Genomic DNA, 15,219 nt, shown 5'->3' with positions numbered 1-15,219 from the left:
AACAAGCTTCAAGAACTAAGAAGCTTCCATGAAGAAACTGGAAACACAAATCAGACAATTAGCTGAACAACTATCCAGCAGGGATAAAGGAAGATTTCCAAGCAATACAGTAATCAATCCTAAAGAGCAATGTCAAGCCATAACTACAAGGAGTGGAGCTGTAGTTGCAAGTCCTAAACCAGCAGAAAAGAAAGTAAATGATGCAGCTGAGAGAAAAATTGAACAAGATCTGCAACAAGGAAATTTTAAGCTATTGAAAAAAGACCATTCAAAAGAAAAAGTAGATGTTCCTATAAATTCTAAGAGGAAAACCAAAAAGCAACTCTTTGAGGAGGCTTGTAAGCCAATAGATCCAGAAAAATACAAGAGGTTGCCCTATCCTCAAAGAGTCCAAAATCCTAAACAAGAGGAACAATTTGAAAGGTTTATGAATGTCTTTAAGAAATTACAAATTAACATCCCTTTTGTAGAAGCTTTGGAGCAAATGCCTTCATATGCAAAGTTTATGAAAGAACTACTTTCCAGAAAAAGGAAGCTAGAGCATGATAAAATAGTACCTTTGACAAAGGAGTGCAGTGCCATTCTCAAGAGAAAGCTTCCTCAAAAGCTGAAAGATCCTGGATCATTTAGCATTCCTTATGAAATAGGAAACTGTACTGTAGGAAGAGCATTGTGTGAGTTGGGAGCAAGCATAAATCTGATGCCATTAGCTGTTCTGCAGAAACTTGGCAAAGAGGAAGTGAAGCCCACCAACATTACACTGCAGCTAGCTGATAGATCATACACTTATCCGTATGGAGTTGTTGAAGATTTATTAGTTAAAGTTGATAAGTTCATTTTTCCTGCAGATTTTGTAATTATGGACATGGAAGTGGATTCTAACATTCCTTTGATCCTAGGGAGGCCATTTCTTGCAACCAGGAGAGCCTTAATAAATGTGCAGAAAGGTGAACTTATGCTTCGAGTTCAAGATGAGAAGGTAGTGTTTCATGTGTTTTGATGAATCCATATTTTACTAGTATTTTACAATAGTTTTTAGTGCAATTAATAAAGAAAACATGCTAGAAATAGTAGAAAACCCTTAAAAAAATAATAAAATGTTGCATGTCACTTTTAAACATAGTTATTTTAAAATTCATTGATTTTCTATGTAAAAAGTGACATTTCCAGTATGCTTTTGTAGGGAATTCTGAGCTAAGTTCATGAGGATTGGATGATCAAAGGAAAAATAGAAGAAAAGTAGCAAAAACTGGAGGAAAGAAGTTGATAATTGAAGAACAGCCTCTGAGTGATCACTTTCGCTGGTGAAAGTGATCACTCCAGAACCATAAAATGAAGAAGAGCTTCTGCGTAATCACTTTTGATGGAAAAAGTGATCGTTCCAGAGAGGTTGCAATGAGAAGAGCTTTTACGTAATCACTTTTTTTGGAAAAAGTGAGCGTTCCAGAGAGTCCTCCAAGAAAAGTAGCTGCGCGTGTTCACTATTATCCACAAAAGTGAACATGCGCAAGAAGGTAGCTTCTGCGTGTTCACTATTTCTAGCAGAAGTGAACATGCGCATGACATCAGTAAGGGAAGCTTCTGCGTGGCTACTATTTTCAACAAAAGTAAACACTTTGAAGTGCACGTGGCTACTATCACCAGCAAAAGTGAACACGCGCAAGTGGAAATGAAGAATTAACCTCTGTGTGATTACTATTGCTGGAAAAAGTGATCACGCCAGCAGAGCGGGAATTCTATAAATGGCAGTTAGCTTAGGAATTTAGAGAGTTTTTGTTCATTTTTCATTTGCCATTTGTTTTTGTTGTTGAGAAAGTTAGAGAGGGAGATTGAGGATGAACACCAAGCTTCATTTCTTGAGGGATCAGATTGGAGATTGGCTTGAATATGTTTCTTCTTTGTTCATTCTCTTCTCCTCTTCTCTTCTCTTCTTTTTTTGTAATGTTTGCTTAAACTCTTTGTGGTTAGGAACTGTGAATCTAAAATGGAAATGTTGAATTGATTTTGGATCTGAACTTTGAGTTTTGGATTGGATTGAGTGATTGATTCTGCTATTAAAGTAGTGATTGAATGGAAATTTGATCAACTAATCATAGAGGAACTCTTATCAATGGGAATTGAATTTGTTTCTCAAATCTGAAATAATTGCCAAGGTTATTGGTTTCTTAGGGATAAGATATCTTAATCTTGCAATCTTTTAGTTTCTCAAACTTAATGCAGCATTTGATTGGATTAGATCTAAGGGATTAGAGTGATTTGATTAGATGCTAGATTCATTGAGGCAAGGGATTGTCCTTTGATTAATATAACGTGAAACTGATTGTCATTCCATCTAAATGCTTGAAAGTTCAGAACTTTATTGATTCAATGTTGAAGTTTTGGTGAAACAATTTCCTTACTACTTTTTCTACATCTATTTACTATATACTTTTGTACTAACTGTTTTGTTTTACTTTCTAATTTTGTTTTTGATACATTCATACCAAATCTATCTGAAATTTGTAAAGCTCAACTAATTGTGATCTTGTGAAGTGGTAATTGGGAACTTTATTCCCTGGGGACGATACTTGGAACTTAATTTGATTCTAAGATTTTTTTATAACTTGCTACAACAGCACTAGTACACTTGCTAATCAGTTTACTTTTAGTACAACAATAGTTGTAAGAGTAACAAGTTTTTGGCGCCGTTGCCGGGGAATAATTTGTTTCAATATCATTAGTAACAGGAAAATAACTAGATTGAGCATTTGTTTCTTTAAATTTTTTGCAAATATTACATTACATGTGCAATTTTCTGTTTTCATTATACTATATCTGTATTTAGTTGTATATGCGTGGCAAAAACAAAAATAAATCTACTCTTGTCTCTGATCCTGACATTGATAGAACTCTTAGGAGATTAAGAAAAGAGACTAGAGCAGAGAGATCTTTAGGAAGTGACAGTGATCTAGAGGTTATACATTCTCCAGAATTTCAAGTCACTCCTTTTGCAAATAGGAAACATTCACCTTTTAGACAACTAACTCCAAAAGTTGAAATGGCAGAACAACATAGAATGAGAACACTAGGAGATTATGCAATTCCAGATATGCAAGGCTATAATTCTTCAATTGTTAGACCAACCATTCAAGCCAATCATTTTGAGATAAAACCAGCCTTACTTCACCTAGTGCAGCAGGACCAATTTTTTGGTGGAATTTCTGATGATCCTAATATGCATATTTCTAATTTTCTGCAGTTGTGTGATACTATAAGGATGAATGGAGTAAGTGAAGATGCTATAAGACTGAGGCTATTTCCATTTTTTTAAGAGACAAAGCTAAATGTTGGTTACAATCACAGCCTCAGGGAAGTATCACCACATGGCCTGAACTGGTGAATAAATTTCTAACAAAATATTTTCCTCCCTCAAAAGCTGCTAAGCTGAGAGGAGAAATAACATTTTTTGTGCAGCAGGAAGGAGAATCACTTTATGAAGCATGGGAAAGATATAAAGAGTTGCTGAGAAGATGTCCACATCATTGTATTCCAGAATGAATGCAGCTGGAAACTTTTAATAATGGAATGAATGTAGTAACTAGAACTATGATTGATGCAGCTGCAAGAGGATCTTTGAGCATGAAATCCTTGGAAGAAGCCCAAAGAATCATTGAGATGATGGCTTCATCCATGTATCAGAATTCCAACTTGAGAAACACAAGAAGAGGCAATGAATATGAAACAAAGATGATGGAAACTTTTCTTGCACAGAATCAGCTGCAGAACCAATTATTTTCTGATCAAATACCAGCTTTGACTCAGCAGATTAATAATTTGCAGACTGAAAATGTGGTAACAAGTCAGTTGACATGCGATTTTTGTTGAGGGAATCATGCTAATGGTGCATGCGATGTACCTACCCCTGAACCACAAGAGCAAGTCAATTATATGGGGAATTATCAAAGACAGCAACAATCTTATCCTCAACAATCATTTCCTCCTGGATTTCAGTATTCTAATAATAGGAATCAACAATTTTATAAATGGAATCCTCAGAATTCTGCAATGAAAAGCACTAATACATCTCTTCCATTTTCAAATGCAGGAAATCACCAACAACAGTACTTTCAAGGAAATTCTTCTACTCAACCTCAAAGGAGTAAACATTCAGCTAGACCAATGAGTGAAAGAATGAACGAGATTGAGGAAACAATGTTACAATTCATGAAAGTCACTCAATCCAGCATCAAGAATCAAGAAGCTTCTATGAAGAAGTTAGAAACTCAAATTGGACAGCTGACTAAACAATTAACAAGCAGAGATGAAGGAAGATTTCTAAGTAACACAATGGTGAATCCAAAGGAACAATGTCAAGCTATAGTTACAAGAAGTGGAGCTGTTGTAGCCAGTCCAAAACCAGCTGAAAAAAAACTGAATAATGTTGCAGCAGAAAAGCAAGTAGAAAATGCAGCAGTGGAAAGAGATTTAAAAGACAAATTGCAGCAAGGGAACTTCAAGCTACTAAGGGGAGAACATTCAGAAAAGAATGAAGAAGTTCATAAAAGTTCTGAAAGAAAGACAAAGAAGCAATTATTTGAGGACACTTACAAGCCAATTGATCCAGAAAAATATAAGAGACTGCCTCAAAGAGTGCAAAATCCTAAGTAAGAGGAGTAATTTGAGAGGTTTCTAAACGTGTTCAAAAAGCTGCAAATTAACATCCCATTTGCTGAAGCTTTGGAGCAAATGCCATCTTAGAGGAACTACTCTCCAAGAAAAGGAAGTTAGAACATGATAAGACTGTACCCTTGACAGAGGAGTGCAGTGCTATTCTTAGAAGAAAACTTCCTCAAAATGCTAGAAAGGTTAGCTGGACATGCATTTTACTGCTTTTTAGATGGATATTCTGGCTATAACCAAATTGCTGTAGATCCAATTGATCAAGAAAAAACTGCTTTTACTTGTCCCTTTGGAATATTTGCATACAGAAGAATGCCTTTTGGGCTGTGTAATGCTCCAGCTACATTTCAAAGGTGCATGTTAGCTATTTTTTCTGACTTGGTTGAGAAAATAATTGAGGTATTCATGGACAATTTTTCTATTTTTGGGAATTCATTTGATGATTATTTATCTAATTTGTCCATTGTTTTGCAGAGATGTCAAGACACCAACTTGGTGTTGAATTGGGAGAAATGTCACTTTATGGTGCAAGAAGGAATAGTGCTTGGCCAAAAGATTTCAATTAGAGGGATGGAGGTTGATCAAGCTAAAATAGAAGTGATTAGTAAATTACCTCCACCTGTGAATGTGAAAGGAATTAGAAGTTTCTTAGGCCATGCTGGGTTTTAGAGGAGGTTCATTAAAGATTTTTGTAAAATTGCCAAACCTCTGAGTGACTTGCTTGTAAAGGATGCAACATTTGTATTTGATGAATCTTGTATGCATGCTTTTACTGTTTTAAAAGAAAAACTGATTTCTGCTCCAATTCTTGTTAAACCTGACTGGACTATACCATTTGAGCTAATGTGTGATGCAAGTGACAATGCAGTGGGTGCTATATTAGGACAAAGAAAAGATAAAAGACTACATGTGATTTACTATGCTAGTAGAGTCCTAAACTCTGCATAGATTAATTACACAACCACTAAAAAAGAGTTGCTTGCTATAGTATTTGCTTTTGATAAATTCAGGTCTTATTTAGTAGGGTCCAAGGTTGTGGTATATACTGACCATGCTGCTTTGAAATATTTGTTTTCTAAGCAGGATGCTAAACCAAGACTGCTAAGATGGATTCTACTACTTCAAGAATTTGAGTTAGAAATTCGAGATATAGCGAATTAGTATATTGCCATCAAATTATTTGGATATTAATGAAGAATTTCCTGATGAAAAGCTGCTAACTGTGGATGAATTACCTTGGTTTGCTGATATAGCAAATTTTAAGGCCACTCAGCACATTCCAAAGAGAATGAATTGGCAGCAAAGAAAGAAATTTCTTCATGACAGCAAGTTCTATATTTGAGAAGTTCCTCATCCATTCAAAATTGGAGTAGATGGCATTTTGAGAAGATGTATTCCACAGAAAGAACAAGCTGATATCCTATGGCATTGCCACAATTCAGATTATGGAGGCCATCATGGTAGATCAAGAACAGTTGCCAAAGTATTACAAGCTGGATTTTTCTTGCCTACATTGTTCAGAGATGCAAAAATTTATGTAGAAAACTGTGATAAATGCCAAAGAGTTGGTAATATTTCCAGAAGACATGAGATGCCTTTGAACAATATCTTGGAGGTAGAACTGTTTGATGTATGGGGAATAGACTTTATGGGACCCTTTCCAACTTCTTTTTCTCATGAATACATACTTGTGGTAGTGGATTATGTGTCTAAATGGATGGAAGTTATACCAATCAGAATAAACGAAGCCAAAGTGGTGATTTCCTTCATAAAGAAAAACATTTTTTCAAGATTTAGAGTGCCAAGAATTCTGATTAGTGATGGAGGATCACACTTCTGCAATAAATACCTTGATAATGTTCTGGATAAGTATGGAGTAAAACACAGAGTAGCAACTCCTTATCATCCTCAAATGAGCGGACAAGTGGAAATTTCAAACAGAGAAATCAAGAAGATCTTAGAGAAAGTAATCAGTAACTCAAGAAAAGATTGGTCAAGGAAGCTTGATGATACATTATAGGCATACAGAACTGCATTCAAAACACCAATTGGTATGTCACCATATCAATTAGTGTTTGGGAAATCATGTCATCTTCCTGTGGAACTTGAACATAGAGCATATTGGGCTACTAAATGGCTGAATTTTGATTCAACCAAGGCTGGAGAAAAGAGAGTGTTACAGCTACATGAACTAGAGGAATTCAGACAAATTGCATATGAAAATGCAAAACTGTATAAAGAAAGGACTAAAAGAATACATAACAGATTCATCTTGCAGAGAGAATTCAGACTAGGGCAGCTAGTTCTACTATTCAACTCTAGATTGAAGTTGTTCCCTGGAAAACTCAAGTCTAGATGGTCAGGACCTTTTATGGTAAAGGAAGTATCTCCCTTTGGTGTTGTGTTACTTGAAGATCAGAGAGAAGGGAGAAAGTTTAAAGTCAATGGCCAAAGACTGAAGATTTACAATGGAGGAGAATTCAATAGGAACACTTTTTGCATTAACTTGGTTTCTCAGCAGTGAGGAACATTTAATGTCAAGCTAGTGACGTTAAAAGAGCGTAAATGAGCTGATTGAAATTGAATGCATGAGGCAATTAAGTTTCTAAGGAGCTTTGAATAACAAAAGGAGTCACTGTTTTACAGAAAAGTGATCACACAGAGCTTCAATTACAAGGTTCTATTCTGAACAATCACTTTTGCTGATGAAAGTGATCACGCAAAGGAGCAAGGAACGACATCCTTCTCTGGAAAAATCACTTTTGCTGATGAAAGTGAACACGCAGAACGCTTTGGAAGACACCATTCTCTGGAACAATCACTTTTCCCAGTGAAAGTAACCACGCCCAGGCTTAAATAGAGGTAATGTGATGCGCATAGTTACTTTTTCCAATAATAGTGATCACGCGCATGAGTAATGTGTAGTTACAAGTTAAGGTTGATGCGCGTTACCACTTTTTCTAGGAATAGTAATCACGCAGAAGGATACTACCTGCGCGTGATCACTTTTTTTGGAAAAAGCGAACACACGCAGTTCATTTCAAATTACTCAATGCAAAGCCCTTTGGAATGTTCACTATTTCTAGCAATAGCGAACACGCACATGCTATTTACCCTCAAAGTGTTCACTTTTGCCAGAAAAAGTGAACACACACACAACATCATCTCTACAACTTCCATTTTTTCTGAAAAAAGTGGCCACGTTCAGTAAGCATGTCCATTAAAATGCATATAAGGAACCACGCAGAGCCATTTTCAGAATCTCAAATCTTCATTTCTTCATCTCATTTCTCAAATTCTTGATCGTTCTGACCTTTTGCTGAACGAAATTTGTTTTTAAGCAATCAATTGAAGTTCATTCTGCACATTTCTCCAAATCCAGGTCAGTATTCTACTTCTCTGATTTAGAAATTAGGGTTCTTCATTTTGCAGAATTGTGGAAAACACTGTGTAATGGAAAAATAGAAATTTTCTTGTTAATAACTAATCTGAATATGCAATTACAAGGCAATGTAGAGTAATTCTCACTTCAATTGATAGATTTTTAGATGGAAAAAGACCTACATTGACAGATTGCATGAGTTAACCTTAGGACTTAAAGTGAAAAATAGTTAGGAAGAAAATTCTGCATAAATGTAACTCTTGAACTCTAGCATTTTGCATTCAAAATCATGAGTATCTGAGTTTAAATGCTTCAAGGAACCATATTCTACATTGTTATGATATTTTTATGTTCTGCATTGTTCATATTTTGATATTCTGAGATCAGTTCTGAAATTGAAAATGTCCTATAGAATTTTTATTGCATTACATTCATGTCTTTCAGGGTATTGAAATATTCTTTTATGCTGGAAATTTAAAAAAAAAAATGGTAAGGACATCAGACAACACTCCAGTTGGTTCTTCTAGAGGTACTCCTAGAACAAAGAGAGAAAGATTAGTAGGAGCCTCTTCATCAAGGTCAAATCCTCAACATGATCAAAGGTACAGGAGCATAGCTCATGAGAATTATTTCAGAGCTAATATCTTGAGAAGAAAGATTGTCTAAGATAGAGCAATTGAGATAGCTGAAGACCATTATCCAGAATACAAGGAGGAAATTCAGAAAAGAGAATGGGAATCCTTCTGCATGATGGCTGGCATTGGATGGAGAGACATTACACAAGAATTTTATGCCAATGCCATGAGATTCAAGGGAGATCAGCTGCCTAAATACCATTCCATGGTCAAGGGGACAACAGTTGATTTTTCTGCTGCTAACATCAATAGAGTCCTCAACATTAAGACTCAAAAACAACCTGGACAGTAAGACTTTAAAGCATTCAGGGATGCTGAAGACAAGGACTATGTTCAAGTCCTTTAGAGGATTGGAAAACCAGGGACTACTTGGGAGCTGAATCTATCAGAAAAGCCCAAATGCATCACAACCAAGAACCTTTTGCCCTTTGCAAAAGTGTGAAGCACCTTTATTTTGAGTTCATTCATGCCTGTTAGGCATAGCTCCACTCTAGCAGTGAAGAGAGCTGAACTCCTATATGCTATAATTAATGATTTCTATATAGATGTAGGAGAAGTGATTAGTGGATGCATTCTGGACATCCTCAAGAGAAAAAGAGATTCTCTAGCTTTCCCTTCTTCAATAACTGTTCTTTGTGAGAATGTAGGTATTGAAATTGGAGATTATCAAATCAAAATTAGAGCTGCACCTCCAATTACAGTAGCTATGGTGTTCTCATGAACATTGGTCAAAAGATGGGCATGACCAAAGAAGGCTTGTACCACACTCCAGATCAAGCAGAGAATGCCCAATGCTTGAGGTCAACTGTCTTCAAAGACTTCCCCATCTACAAAACTCATTTTGCTCCACCAGCAGCTGCTGCAGAAGAGGAAGAAGAAGATGATGAAGATGATGATTTGGAAGATGAGGATGAGGATGAAGATGAAGAGTAGATTAAGAATTTAAATTTCTATCATTAGTTTAATTTTTGTCAAAAGATTGTAATTAGAATTTCAGACTTTTGAGTACTGTAATTACATTTTAAGTTTTGTTTTGGTTATGAACAATTCTGTTTTAAATATCTACTAACTTTGACTAAGTTGTGCAATTGGGTGTTGGTATTTGAATGTGAATGATATTATTAGCAGACTGCATGATGTGAAGTATTAGAAAATTTAAATTTCTGCAAACTGCTTGATTGCACTTTATGCAGCATAGGATTATTCTATGGTTCTAAAATTTTAAACTGACAATTACTCCTTTCTTGCAGAAAAGTACAAAATGGTTAGGACTTCATTCAACACACCTGTAGGTCCTCTTAAGAAGCAAGCTGCATCTTCCACAACTCCAACAAGAAGATCCAACCGAAATCTCCAAGCTGCAGCATCAAAGAGGACCAGAACTGATGGTGTCTCAAGTTCCTCACCTATTCAGATCTCTGAACCCTCACCTTCTCCCTCACCTCAGACAAGATACTCTGCACCTGCATCTGAACCTTCACCTTCTCCACCACCTCAGACACGATCTCCTGCACCTTCACCTATACCATCACCCCCACCAAGAACAGCTACACCCTCAGGATCTTCACCACCTGCCACACATGATCCAAGATTCAGAAGTTTGGCTCATGAAAACTTTTTCAGAGCCAATATTCTAAGAAAAATTGTTCCTGATAGAGCATTCCAATTAGCTGGGAACAATTACCCAGAATTCAAGGAGGAAATCCAGAGAAGAGGCTGGGAATTCTTCTGTGCAACAGCTGGCCTGGGTTAGAGGGAAATCACTCAGGAATTCTATGCCAATGCCATGAGGTTTAAAGGAAAAGGAATCCCTAAGTTCAGCTCCATGGTCAAAGGCATGAGGATTGACTTCTCACCAGCAAACATCAACAGGGTGCTGGAAATTAATTCTGCACAACATGCTGCATAATTGGACTTCAAAACATTTAAGGAAAGTCTAGATATTGATTTTGTGCAAATTTTGGAAAGGATTGGGAAACCAGGCACCACATGGGAGCTTAACCAGTCTAAGAAGCCAAAGCACATTGTCACCAAAAATCTTCTGCCCTTTGTCAAAGTATGGAGCATGTTTATCGTAAATTCTTTCATGCCTATCAAACATAGCTCCACACTAGCTGTCAAGAGGGCTGCTCTGCCCTTTGCCAAGGAATGCATTTTGGGAATACTGAAGACAAAAAAGGATTCATTAGCCTTCCCTTCAGTAATTACATTACTTTGTGAAGACGCAGGAGTAGAGTTTGGCAATTACCAAGAGAAAATTAAAGCTGCACCATCCATTTCTGCAGCTATGATAAAAGATGCAACTGTTTCCTACACCTCTGCCGCCCCAATTCCTTCACAATTCAAGAAAGAGAAACTGATGATGATGAAGGACACTCTGAAGCAGCTAGCTGAAGGGCAGAATCAATTGGCTGAAAGGCAGACTGAGCTGCACAATAGCCTCAAAGCTGGAGTTATGTTAATGGAATGTATTATGCTGAATATTGGTTAGAAATTGGGAATGACCAAAGATGAAATGTATCATACTCCAGACTTGGTAGAGAATGCCAGTGCCTTCGTTCTTCTGTTTTCAAGAATATGCCAATATACAGAACCCACTTTCCTCAGCCACCATTTGAAGAGGTAGTGGAAGAAGAAGAAGAAGAAGAAGGTAGATGCAGCAGAGGACTAGTTTAGGAATTTATTTTCTGTTATTAGGAGTTTGTAAATTTCTGGTAGTTTTAAACTTTTTGGGTTGTAATCACTATTTGGTACAATTTGGGTTAAATTTCACATACTTGTTCTGCATTTATATTAGTTTTCTAACTAATTACCTTTCTCTTGCTGCGAATTGATGGAATTCTGGTGTTTTTGTGCAGAGAATGTCACACACACAACACTCACACACATTGGATGGTGACTCTTGCACAAGCTTCCATGAAAGGGGGGTTTCATTCTCTACCTCTTATTCATGTGTTAGCCTCACATTAGACTGAATTGTTTTTGAAAAACACTAAAATACTAGAATAGATAATAAATTGTTGGCTGTGAATCAAATAAAAATGATTGACAATTTTGTGAATTCTGTGTGAATTTCTTTTTAAGTTGTTTTTCCCATTCTCAAAATGAGATCACACTTGTATTTTTAAAAAAATGAGGCAGTTGCCACTAGGTGCATATATTTCTGAAAAGTGCATTGTGTTTTCATTAATCTACATGATCACTTATAAATACCTAGTGAGATTTGAGCTGTCTAATTCTTTTTCTTGTGTGATTAATCATATTTGGCTGCATTCTCTAGAACTTGCCCCTGTTCTTAATTGAATATGCATGTTACAGTTTTCACCCACATGATAGAGGCCATGATTGATATCCTTAGTTAGCCTAAAATGCCTTCCCTTATGATTAATTGCCCTAGTGTACCCCTTTGAGCTTAATATTCCTTTTTCTTGAGTTAACTTCATTACAAACCTTGCTGAAAAACCAATTTTACCATTCAAATTAATCAGAGGCATTGTGAGTTTAATCAAGAATGAGTTTTAAAACTAAGTTTGGGGTAGCATCCAATTATGTTGCTTGAGGACAAGCAAATTTATAAGTTTGGGGTAGGGGAATAACAGGCTATCTAAAGTCTGAAAAGCTATCTAAAGTCAGAAAATAAAAATACAGTGTTGTAGAAAAATAAAGAAATTATGCAGTAAAACTGGCTGTAGGAAATTCTGAAAAGTGAAAAAAAAAATATGAGTTCAAGAGAAAAAGAATTACAGCAAAATGCTGCAAAAAAAGAAAATTTGAACTCATGAAAGCAAGGAAAGAAAAATCAAAATGAAAAATCTGCTGCACAAAAACAAATTGTTTGCTTTAATATTGAGGAAGTTAGTGAGAAATAAGGCAAAATCAGGTTAGTCTTTCAGTCATTCACTCAAAATGCCTCTGATTTTTTTTGAAATTGCAAATTGCTTCTTATTTTGTTCAGTATCTGCCTTAACCTAAGCCATGCTATAACTTGTAAAAAGCCCTCTAGATGTGTGATTAACTGTATTAAGCAGAGGAGATGGAGAAATTGGGCAAGCATATGGTAGAGTGTAGTTGAATTGATGATTCAGAGAGAAAACAACAAATAAACATTGTTGAGTGATGAGAGAAACACTGTCTAGTGAGAAGTGATCATGCTTTTTATTGTTTCTCACATGAACTTGGCTGATATATATGAACTTAGATACCAGTTCTTGCTTAAAATTTGATGAATGCATTGTGATTGCATTGATGAGTAATAAGATGAACATCTTAATTGAAAAATTATGCAGAAAACATAGAACGGTAAATTGAAAATCTGAGAAAAATAGTTTTTGAAATGATTCTTGAAGAATGGAGGAATTAGCCTTGGTTTAGTTTGATTTGCTTGAGGACAAGCAAAAATTCAAGTTTGGGGTAGTGATGATTCCATATTTTTACTAATATTTTAGCATAATTCTAACACATTTAACAAGAAAAATATATCAAGAAAGCAGAAAAACTAAAAAAAATAGAATGAATTGAAGTTTTGTTTAAATTTGTAGTTATCTTAGCAATTATGAAATTTTTCCTTAGAAATTAAGTTTTTAATCTTGTTTTTGAAGGAATAAATTGAGCAAGAATCATAGAAATGCAGGCTTGAAGACAAGGAAGAAGAAAGAAGTAAGTCTAGACTCCAAAAACACAAGACCAAGAAAGTGCAGACTGGGCGTGATCATTATTGTCAGTAAAAGTGATCACTCCAGAGTTCAAAGAAAAAGAAAGCTTGGGCGTTATCACTTTTATCAGTAAAAGTGAGCGTTCCAGAGTGGCAAATATCAGGAAAAGCTCTGCATGATCACTATTATCAGCGAAAGTGAACGTTCCAGAGAGCCTTCAACCTGGCGAGTTACGCGTAATCACTCTTATTCATAAGAGTGATTACGCGCAACCACTTGAGCTCTGCGTAGTCACTTTTATCAGCAAAAGTGATAGTTCCAGAGAGCCTTAAATATCAGGAAAGTTGTGCGTGGACACTTTTTCTCATAAAAGTGTTAACGCGCAACCATAAACCTTCTGCGTGGCTACTATTTCTCATAAAAGTGATAACGCGCAAATTTGGAAAATTCTATAAATAACAGAAACATGCAGATTTTTCGGAGTTCAGTTATATTTTTCATTTTTCTGTTAAATTGTCATTGAGAGAGATTGAGAGAGAAGATTGGGGTCAAGTCTTGAAGCTTCCATAAAGAGGAATCGGATTGGAGCTTTCGGCTATGGCTTCTTAGAGTTTTTCTTTTTCTTCTTCTTCTTTCTCTTTCTCTTCTCCCATGTCTGAGTAGTTTTCTTGTAGTTAGGGGTTTATGGAACTCGAATTGATGAATTAATTTGACTCTTGCTTCTGAATTTTGAGTTCTTGGATTAATTGAATTGTGAATTCTGTTTCTCTTGCAATCTATGAATGGAAATTCGTTTGATTCATCTTAGAGGAACAATTACCAATGGAAGTTGGATTTGCTTCTCTAGTCTGAGTTAGCAATCAGAATTTGGGGATTTCTTAGAAATAAGGAGACCTAATTCTGCAATCTTAAGGTTCTAAGTCTTAATGCAACTTGAAATTGAACTTCACCTAAGGGATTAGGGTGGTTTAGTTGCTTGTTAGGGCCAATGAGTTAAGGAATTAACCTTTGGCTATTGCCTTGCGAAACTGATTGTCAATTAACCAAGTTCTTGAATGTTCGGAGGCATAATTGAATTAACACTGATATTCTTGTGAAGTAAATTCCTAACTATTCTTCATTCCTATCTCAACTTATTACATACCCTGTTTTTCTGCAAGTTCTTTGCTTTAATTACTTTGGTTACTGCTATTATATGTTACAAATCTCATTCCAAATTTCGTATAGCTCAAATGGTTATAATTCTGTGAAGTGGTACTTGAAACCTAAATTCCCTGTGTAGACGATATTCTGATCTTAGTGACTTGCTGCAATCCTAGTGCACTTGCTAGTGTTAGATTGCGAACAACATCTCTCACCTCCTAGCGCCTTTGGGCAAAATTTCCAATTTGGGTCTCACCTGGTTCCTCTTTTGCTTAGTCGCTAAGGAACCCATGCAAAACTCATCTCGGGCCATTGAAACACCTTAGAAGTGACTGCTAGGACTAATAGGAAGAGTTCTCTGTCTCTCTCTCGCCTCCTGGCGCATTTGGGCTCAAATTCGAATTTGGATCTCGCCTGGGCCCTCTTTTGCTGCGTTGCTAAGGAACGCGTGCAAAACTCATCTCGGGGGACTGAATCATCTTGGAAGTGAGTGCTAGGACTAATAGGAAGAGTTCCATGTCTCTCTCTCGCCTCGTAGCGCCTGTGGGCAGCAATTCCAATTTGGGTCTCGCCTGGGTCCTCTTTTGCTTAGTCGCTAAGGAACACGTGCAAACCTCATCTCGGGCCACTGAAACACCTTGGAAGTGACTGCTAGAACTAATAAGAAGAGTGTCCTGTCTCTCTCTCGCCTCCTGGCACCTTTGGGCCTAAATTCCAATTTGGTTCTTGCCTGAGTCCTCCTTTGCTA

The 15,219-nt window shown here is 36.4% G+C and overlaps 1 non-coding gene and 1 pseudogene across 1 annotated transcript; one reads left to right on the top strand and one right to left on the bottom strand.

Annotated features, from left to right (window-relative positions):
• LOC113851956 overlaps positions 1 to 15,219 on the top strand; it is a 121,652-nt pseudogene that overhangs the window by 7,624 nt on the left and 98,809 nt on the right.
• Positions 3,421 to 3,527, bottom strand: LOC113853433. The gene has a single exon (XR_003502605.1). It is a non-coding gene; the product is annotated as a small nucleolar RNA R71 (small nucleolar RNA).

The sequence above is a fragment of the Abrus precatorius genome, unplaced genomic scaffold, assembly GCF_003935025.1.
Source record: "Abrus precatorius isolate BTA unplaced genomic scaffold, Abrus_2018 Scaffold10, whole genome shotgun sequence".
Classification (NCBI taxonomy): domain Eukaryota; kingdom Viridiplantae; phylum Streptophyta; class Magnoliopsida; order Fabales; family Fabaceae; genus Abrus; species Abrus precatorius.
Note: the sequence above shows the minus strand (reverse complement) of the source record. Positions and strands in the feature narration are given on the sequence as shown.